Raw genomic sequence first — 10,340 nt, forward strand, 5'->3', positions numbered from 1 at the left:
CAGAATCAAGAGGAGAGCTAGTACAGTAGGCAGATGAGAAGAGTGCAGATACTTCATCTTCATTTGTGGGATCAAATGAAGCGAAGGTGTTATAGGGTTCAGGAAGGGAATTGAGCAGGTCACTGGCTGTGGAAGAGCATACCAATTAATTTTGGCTCTTATCAATCTTGTCCTTGAAATAGGACACAAGATCTTGCGCACTGATAGTGGCTGGTGGGTTGGGTGAGGGAAGGACAAGAAGTGATTTAAATGTATTAAAAAGTTTCTTGGGGTTAGAGGCTTGAGCAGAGATGAGAGATTGGAAATATGTTTGTTTGGCAGTGTCCATAGCACTACGATAGGAGTGGTACACATATGTGAGAAAGTAACTTGAACTACGAGATTTACGCCATTGGCGTTCTACTTTATGTGAGAGTTTTTGTAGGTGTCTTGTGTATTTAGAGTGCCACGGTTGACATCTAAGCCTACGTGGAGTCTAATGGGTAGCTGGAGCCACTTCATCAAGTGCTGTTTCTAGAGTTTGATTAAGGTGTGATAGAGCAGTCTCAGGAGAGATGAATGTAGAAATTAGTGAGAGCAGTGGTTGCAGAAAGGTAGATAGTTGTTGAAAATTAATATCCTTAATATTTCTGCTGGTTAGAGGAGGCTTGGTAGACTTCAGTAACATTGAGTTTGTAGTAATGAAGGAGAGCATGCAGGTGATAAGGGCCCTCATTCCGAGTTGATCGGTCGCAAGGCGAATTTAGCAGAGTTACACACGCTAAGCCGCCGCCTACTGGGAGTGAATCTTAGCTTCTTAAAATTGCGACCGATGTATTCGCAATATTGCGATTACTAACTACTTAGCAGTTTCAGAGTAGCTCCAGACTTACTCTGCCTGTGCGATCAGTTCAGTGCTTGTCGTTCCTGGTTGACGTCACAAACACACCCAGCGTTCGCCCAGGCACTCCCACCGTTTCCCCGGCCACTCCTGCGTTTTTTCCGGAAACGGTAGCGTTTTCAGCCACACGCCCCTGAAACGCCGTGTTTCCGCCCAGTAACACCCATTTCCTGTCAATCACATTACGATCGCCGGAGCGAAGAAAAAGCCGTGAGTAAAAATACTTTCTTCATAGTAAAGTTACTTGGCGCAGTCGCAGTGCGAACATTGCGCATGCGTACTAAGCGGATTTTCACTGCGATGCGATGAAAAAGAACGAGCGAACAACTCGGAATGAGGGCCAAGGTTGTGATCTGAGATAGGGAAAGGAGTGTTAGTGTGTTCAGAAACAGAGCATGGTCTGGTGAATACAAGATCAAGGCAGCGGCCATCCTGATGAGTAGGGGAGTATTTTGTCAGTCCCGGGCCCCACAATTTTTGATGGCAGCCCTGATTGTTATATATATTAGAGAACAACTACAGTATTTCTTCTAAACAACAAACACACTATTGGTACACAGCTTCATTAAAAGTTATATTTCTGTTTTAAAGTTTTTACCTCTGTTTGTCCAAGTTTTGGTACAAAAGATAAATTACGATTGTTCTGTAAGAAATATATACAATACATGAGAATGCAAGTAATAATGAAGTACACATTTCATAATTATTTCATGCACTATTAAAACAAAATACATATTATAATAGTAAATGATTAATAAACTTGAAATACAAAATGAATGTTCTCATCATCTAAAATACATACTATAGCTATATCTATGTAATAAATATAAATATATTGAGTAATGAATGCAGTAGAATTTTATCCCAGATCCACAGTGGACCTGGTAGCTGATACTGTTTTCAGTACACCTCGTCATGACAGGAGGAGGAACCGATTGTTACACCAATTTATCAGGCTGCTAGTATCTTTTGTGTAAGATATGCAATTTTGCCCAGTTTTCTTATTGTGAGTTTGTTACTTACTTTTAATAAATTTACTAAGTCTTATAACACCATAAAGCTATTACAAACTCACAATCACACACATATATGTATTTATTGTTTTTTGTTTCGTTTTTGTTTCTTTTGAAGGCATCTGCTAAGAAATTATTGAGTCCATACTACTTGATGAAAAGTCTTCAATCACTTACAGATATGCTCATTTAATTGTATCTCTGGTATGAGGAGGTGGAATCGACTCCTTTGAGGCACATGTTTCTACAGTATGTTTTTTATGGTCTTGGACACTTTGGACGGGATGCAGCCAGTTTACCGGCTGTCGGAATCCCGACACCTGTCGGTAAACAGACAGTCAGCATCCCGATACCCGCCCATGCTTCCCACTCGGTTGGTGGATTCACACCAACAACCGAATGGGAATAGAACTTCATAGCAAAAACTGACTCCAATGTTTTGGTGTACTTATACACTGTCTTTAGGTATAATAATAAACTGCAAACATGTGAAAACACACATTATTATTATTACTACCCTTGATGACGGCGTATCAATACACAGAAATGTTGGAATGATTTTTTACTATGTACCCTTATAAAATATATATTTTATTAATCAATGCCTAAAGTGCCTTCCCCTATTCTTCTGTTACACTGTATGGAACTCCCATCTTGGGACACCAAAACACATTGATTTTTGTATATTGCATGCCAGGCAGCAGTCTTTATATAGATATATAGATGTAGATACAGTATATAGATATAGATACATATGTACGCAAGAGATAGAGTATTTGTAGAATACAATAAAAGAAGATTTTGTATGAGACGGAGTCAGAGAGGTGAAAGCGCTAAACTTGTGAATATCAGAATATCACCACACTCACGATGATTCAAAGCGGGTAAAAGCTAGCAAAACCATAGTCTTCCATTGCATAGGACAAGCCATACATTTAATGCATCACTTATGGCCGTCATATGACATTGAGTCATATGCGATTAGTCAAAGATGTTGACTAATGACTGCTACAAATTCTGCCCTTTTAATAAAGCAACAATACATACTGTAAAGATTTAATGGGGGAGATGTACTAAGCCTGAAAAGTGATAAATATCACTGTGATAAAGCACCAGCCAATCGGCTCCTAACTGCCATGTCACAGTGTGTTTGAAAAATGACAGGAGCCGATTGGCTGGTACTTTATCGCAGTGATATTTATCACTTTTCAAGCTTAGTACATCTGGCCCACTATGAGTAATAACCAGAGGTGTTTGAAAAAGAAATCCATCTATCCATGATTATAGTGCACTTACCAGATGGTGGTACAGTGATGTCACATTTTTCAGCTCCTTTATGATCTCTTCCAGTTCTATTGTCCTTTGAGGCACTAAAGGGTTTGTAGCACTGAGATAAATAAGGGCGAGCCCAATAACAAGGACCTTCATCCCTTTACTCATGGTTCAGTAATAGTGAGCGATGCTGCGTTTTGGGGGCCTGAGGTATCCTGATGGTAACTTCATATTGAACCCAGTTTTAAACAAGTTAGAAACCTCAAAGGGAAGTGCCATATAAGGACATAGATTCCTGGCTTGAGTTGATTGCTAAATATCTGATAAGAAAACCTCAAGATAACATAATACTATGCAAACTCAAGAGGAAAATAAATTTAAAAAACTGCTATGAATAAAAGTAAATCAATGTATAATGGAATAATAGTGGAAATTTCTGTAGTAATATTTTCATCCTACACCTAAACCTGTGCCCAGTTACATGACCTAGAACATTTTCTGAAAGAAAAAGGATGCGAGATAAGCACATAATAGTTCCTGATTCAGAGGTGGACGCAGTGCTACTGTTTGCGCAGGTGAGCGATTATTTGATAATAACCCCTACGGCACATGGACTTCCTTGAGTGTACGCAGAAACCTGCTGTTGTGGATGGGACCGCACTCATTAGAACTGGCAAGGCAAAATGGGCATTCTTGGTCAGTGACTGGGAACTGGAGGGAACACAAAACAGGCTGTCTCGTTAGGGGAGTGTCGCAGGTGTGTCAGTGAAAGCATCTGCCTTTTCAGAGGCAGAGTGGCAACCACAGGGTTAATGGGGTGTGCCATGGTGGAGTGCCCAGGACCAAAGGAGAGTTACACCACCCACAGGCATTCAAAGTGGGCATCTTAGGGCTTGTGCAGTCTGACGCGAGCTAGTACACGAGGAGAAGGCTGAAAAAAGAATTTGCATATTATCGCTGCCGAGACTGTGCAAACATATACACCAGTCGCTGCTACTGTGTCTACCTCTGAGTCAGGCCCTCAGCCTTTAAATATTGTTATTTCTATATTTCAATATATTTTCACAATAGCTGTGTGCAATAACACAGCTACTCTGTATCAGGACCTATGACCTATGACCTATGGAATCAAATTGCCACCTAGCAAAAGCGAGTGGGATAGGTAAAAATCTCAAAATCACTGCAGACAGGGCCAAGTAACTCCATTCCCCAGTGGGGGTGGTCTTTAGTTTGCCGGCGGCCGGGCTCCCGACGACCAGCATACCGGTGCCGGAATCCCGACCGCCAGCACACCGACAGCTTTTCTCCCTCTTGGGGGTCCACGACCCCCTGGAAGGAGAAAAGATAGCGTGGCGAGTGCAGCGAGCCTGCAAGGGGCTCATTTACGCTCGCCCAGCTGTCGGTATGCCGGCGGTTGGGATTCCGGCGCCGGTATGCTGGCCACCGGGAGCCCGACCGCCGACATAACATACTACACCCCCGCAGTGGTGGTAATGCACAGCTGCACTTTTTATTTATTTTAGAAACTTTTATAACTGAAAGAATGATTTTAAGATTTTAAGTTGAGAACTGATATGAAAGAGTCTGCTTTTTGATAGTAAACTTTTTGCATAAGGGTCTTCTTCTATCTGTTGTTGATATAATGCTAACATGAGGCCGTCATCTAACAGCAGACTGTAATCTCTTGGTAACACATATGGGAGACTGGCAGACGGGATACCGGCTCTCACTATACCGACAGCGGTATTCCGGTATCCCATCAGCCGGAATCCAGCCAGCGAGTCCCCTCACGGGCTCGCTACGCTCACCGCGCTTTGAGGCGTGGTGGCGTGGACCCATCACCTGTATGGAAATACCGGGCTGCCGGCTTTTCCTCCTATTACGTTCAGTATCCTGAACGCCGGGATCCCGACAGGCAGTATATTAACTGCATCCCCTCTCTTGAACAAGGAAATACTTGCTATAGGAACATTTTTAAGGGAGGTTTAACACTTATCAAATTACTCTCAGCACCAGTTCCCAGTGACTGGTTCTCTACTGTAATTTCCATACCACCAAAACACTATGGTCCATTTAATTCAGATGCCAATTAACCTACCAGTATGTTTTTGGACTATGGGAGGAAACTAGAGATGTGCGGCAGGCACTTTTCGTGTTTTGTGTTTTGGTTTTGGTTCCATGCTCGTGTTTTGGATCTGGATTGGTTTTGCCAAAACAACCCTTTTGTGTTTTGGTTTTGGATCTGAATGATTTTTGAAAAAAACATAAAAATATCTAAAATCACAGAAATTGGGAGTAATTTTGATCCTACAGTATTATTAACCTCAATATAATTAATTTCCACTCATTCCCAGTCTATTCTGAACACCTCACACCTCACAATATTGTTTTTAGGACAGGATGGCATTTAAAAAAAACTAGGCCTCAAACAGCACATCATGCAAAGAAGTAAAAGAGGTGCAAAGAGGTAGCTGACTAATCTAAGCGACACAAGTGTGCGGCACAAGCAACATGGGACGTGCTGGAATTTGCCCAGATGTAATACATGCACAATATTGGTGGCACAGGAGAGCGTACCCCTGAACCCCACACACACACGGCGAAGCCTGTAAAATTAATTTGGATAATAATAACAACCCTTTTATTTGGAGCTATTATAATAATATGCAGCACAGGCGAGCGTACCCATACACCACACAGGGCAAACCCTGTAAAAATTATTTAGATAATAAAATAAGTAATGTATATAACCCTTTTATTTGGAGTAAATAATATACAGCACAGGACACCACCACTGGACTTATGGCAGCACAAGACAGCACCACTGGATTGGAATTATACGGCAGTACCCCTGGACTTATACGCCAGTACCCCTGGAGTTGTACGGCAGTGTCAGACAGGATGGCACTTTAAAAAACTAGTTCCCAAACAGCACATGATGCAAAGAAGAAACAGAGGTGCAAGATGGAATTGTCCTTGGGCCCTCCCACCCACCCTTATGTTGTATAAACAGGACATGCACACTTTAACAAACCTATCATTTCAGCGACAGGGTCTGCCACATGACTGTGGCTGAAATTACTGGTTTGTTTGGGCCCCCACCAAAAAAGAAGCAATTCATCTCTCCTTGCACAAACTGGCTCTACAGAGAAAAGATGTCGACCTCATCCTCATCCTCCAATTGCTCACCCCTTTCAGTGTGTACATCCTCCTCCTCACAGAGTATTAATTCGTCCCCACTGGAATCCACCATTACAGGTCCCTGTGTACTTTCTGGAGGCAATTGCTGGTAAAGGTCTTCCCGGAGGAATTTATAATTCATTTTGATGAACATCATCTTCTCCACATTTTCTGGAAGTAACCTCCTACGCCGTTCGCTGACAAGGTTACCGGCTGCACTAAACACTCTTTCTGAGTACACACTGGAGGGGGGGGGGGGGGGGGCAACTTAGGTAAAATAAAGCCAGTTTGTGCAAGGGCATCCAAATTGCCTCTTTTTCCTGCCAGTATATGTGCCTACTTGGATGCTGTCACTCATATAATCCTCCACCATTCTTTCAATGGTGACAGAATCATATGCAGTGACAGTAGACATGTCAGTAATTGTTGGCAGGTCCTTCAGTCCAGACCAGGTGTCAGCACTCACTCCTGTCTGCCCTGCATCACCGCCAGCAGGTGGGCTAGGAAATCTTATCCTTTTTCTCACAGCCCCAGTTGCTGGAGAAAATGAAGGAGAAGCTGTTGATGGGTCACGTTCCGCTTGAGTTGACAATTTTCTCACCAGCAGTTCTTTGAACCTCTGCAGACTTGTGTCTGCCGGAAAGAGAGATACAACGTAGGCTTTAAACTTAGGATCGAGCACAGTGGCCAAAATGTAGTGCTCTGATTCCAGCAGATTGACCACCCTTGAATCTTGGCAAACGAATGAAGGGCTCTATCCACAAGTCCCACATACTTAGCAGAATTGCTCCGTCTTAGCTCCTCCTTCAATTTCTCCAGCTGCTTCTGCAAAAGCCTGATGAGGGGAATGACCTGACTCAAGCTGGCAGTGTCTTAACTGACTTCACGTTTGGCAAATTCGAAGGGTTGGAGAACCTTGAACAAGACAGAAATCATTCTCCACTACACTTGAGTTAGGTGCATTCCCCCTCCTTTGCCTATATCGTAGGTGGATGTATAGGCTTGAATGGCCTTTTGCTGCTCCTCCATCCTCTGAAGCATATAGAGTGTTGAATTCCACCTCATTACCACCTCTTGCTTCAGATGATGGCAGGGCAGGTTCAGGAGTGTTTACTGGCACGCGGTGGCTGAATGTTGAAAGTGGGCCGCAATTTTTCAGGCCACTGACATCATCTCCTGCACGCCCCTGTCATTTTAAAAAAAAACTCTGCACCACCAAATTAATTGTATGAGCAAAACATGGGACGTGCTGGAATTTGCCCAGATGTAATGCACGCACAATATTAGTGTCATTGTGCGATATCACAAATCCCTAGGAGAGTCTAAGAGGGGTAAGCCATTGTGCGATGATGTTCCTCAGTTTCCGTATGAGGTTGCCAGCTGTGTGTCTCTTACGGAAAGCGGTGATACGTAGCATAGCCTGCCTAGGAATGAGTTGTCATTTGCGAGATGCTGCTACTGGTGCCGCTGCTGTTCTTGCTGCGAGAGGCAATACATCTACCCAGTGGGCTGTCACAGTCATATAGCCCTTAGTCTGCCCTGTTCCACTTGTCCACATGTCTGTGGCTAAGTGGACAGTGGGTACAACTGCATTTTTTAGGACACTGAGCACATTTTTTCTGATGTCTCTGTACATTCTATCTCCATCAATTCTCTAAGTCCCACTGAACTAATGGCGGATACCGGACGCATGTCTAACACCAACACAGCTGTCAAGGCCTCAGTTATCCGCTTTGTAACAGGATGACATCTGTGATATTTCATCTTTCTCACAAAGGACTGTTGGACAGTCAATTGCTTAGTTAAAGTAGTACAAGAGGTCTTCCGACTTCCCCTCTGGGATGATGATCGACTCCCAGCGGCAGCAACAGCGGCAGTAGGCTTACCACTCAAGGATCCTCCGGAGGAATCCCAGTTAGGAGAGGACTCCTCAGTCTTGCCAGTGACATGGCTTGCAGGACTACTGACATTTGAAATAGAAGAAGAAGACTCTTTTGTGGGTGCACTCTTGGAGAAGTCAAAAGACGACTATGATATTGAAATATTTAAAACATACAAGTTTAATAATACATAGTTAAAATGAAACAGTTGGTGTATCTGATATGGACATAACAATAACAAACAAATAAACAATAATTAAAAGTCGTCATATGAGTGGTCTCTCATTAATTAGCAAATGCTAGTGTGACCCTGTATAGGGGGACCAAATATGTATTATTAGTAATCCGTGCCGGTCACCGAGACTGGTAAGTATTTTACAGATCTGCAGACATATCGTATATATGAAAAATTAGTGCAAATGACTGGGAATGCGCGGTGAACAAATCACACAAGTGAACCAATCTAGTAGATAATCACACAACTGAGTAGTATTGGATGTTAACTACAGAAAATGGAGCTGTCAGAAAAATAGAAGGTGAATCTGCTGTCAGCGTTAGGCTCAGAGCATCTAACTGACTTCTGCCTCTACTACACTTGGTCTTCCTGGGGGGTCATCCACCCCAGTACTGACCAAGCCCACATTGCTTCACTTACAATATCGAAACGGAATTGGGCGTTTACAATGTGGTATGATAGTAGGGGTACAACTACCCGTTTCACTCTGGGATCACCGATGAGAGTTCACATAGAAAATAAGTGAAAATATAAGAGATAAGAAGAACATGCGTAGGTGAAAGTAAGAGGGGATCTGCTGCCAGCGTTAGACAAAGGTATTGGGGTAAACCACCTGTTACCTATGAATCGCTGGTGAGAGTACAGAATAATAATAGAAAACGGAAAGAGAAAAACAATATATCAGATCTCAAAGACAGAAGTGTGTATCAGGTCAGAACTGATTAAGAAATAAATATACAGTTGTCACAAATTGTTATAAAATCACCGCGGCACAGTGATTACTGTATATCATGTAGGCAAGATGCACAAGTTGGCTGAAAATAGTAATATAAGTCCTAGATGTCTGATAATGTTACACACCACGACAATATAACCAGATCCAGTAACCAGTTGAGCTAATAGAAAAATATAATGTGTAACAACAAATGTAACATTGGCATAGAAGATCAAACCAATATTGTGAATGTAACACTGTATAGCCCAATACCACTGCCCAAAAAGAGGGGAGATACTGTATTACCCAAAATACATATATGATGGTGGATGATCCTCTAATATAGGTGTATTCTCATAGACCCATCTTAGAACGCTGTGCTTTTGACAGCTTAACTCTTATCATTTTTCTAGCGAGGGGGTGAGGGCTTCCATCGTCATGTGAAGCTGAACCACTAGTCATGATCATGAACATAGGCCAGGTCCTTAGCCATTTCTTGCCACTCCGTGTCGTAAATGGCATATTGACAAGTTTACGTTTCTCTTCAGACCATTTCAATTTATTTTTTGGGGTCTTTTTACTGAGCTTTTTGGATTTTACATGCCCTCTACTATAACAATGGGCATCAGCCTTGGCAGACGACGTTGATGGCATTTCATTGTCTGTGTCATGACTAGTGGCAGCAGCTTCAGCACTAGGAGGAAGTGGTTCTTGATCTTTCCCTATTTTATCCTCCAAATTTTTGTCCTCCATTATTTTTCTAGAGTTATATAACATAGGACAAACCCTGTAAAAATTATTTGGATAAAATATTAATAACCCCTTTAAATGGAGTAAATAGTATGCAGCACAGGTCAGTACCACTGGACTTATACGGCAGTACCACTGGAATGATATGGCAGTATCACTGGAATTATATGGCAGTATCACTGGAATTAAATGGCAGTATCATCGGAATTATAGGGCAGTATCACTGGAATTATACGTCAGTATCACTGGAATTATACGGCAGTATCACTGGAATTATACAGCAGTACCACTGGACTTATATGGCAGTACCATTGGACTGGATTTATCCGTCAGTATCACTGGATTTATACGCAAGTACCACTGGAATTATACGGCAGTATCACTGGAATTATACAGCAGTACCACCGGACTGGAT

General features: G+C 42.4%; 1 pseudogene; it reads right to left on the reverse strand.

Annotated features, from left to right (window-relative positions):
* Window positions 1-8,808: 8,808 nt before the first annotated feature.
* Window positions 8,809-8,927, reverse strand: LOC134937548 (5S ribosomal RNA; annotated as a pseudogene).
* Window positions 8,928-10,340: the final 1,413 nt, after the last annotated feature.

Source organism: Pseudophryne corroboree, chromosome 6 (genome assembly GCF_028390025.1).
Source record: "Pseudophryne corroboree isolate aPseCor3 chromosome 6, aPseCor3.hap2, whole genome shotgun sequence".
In the NCBI taxonomy this organism is placed as follows: domain Eukaryota; kingdom Metazoa; phylum Chordata; class Amphibia; order Anura; family Myobatrachidae; genus Pseudophryne; species Pseudophryne corroboree.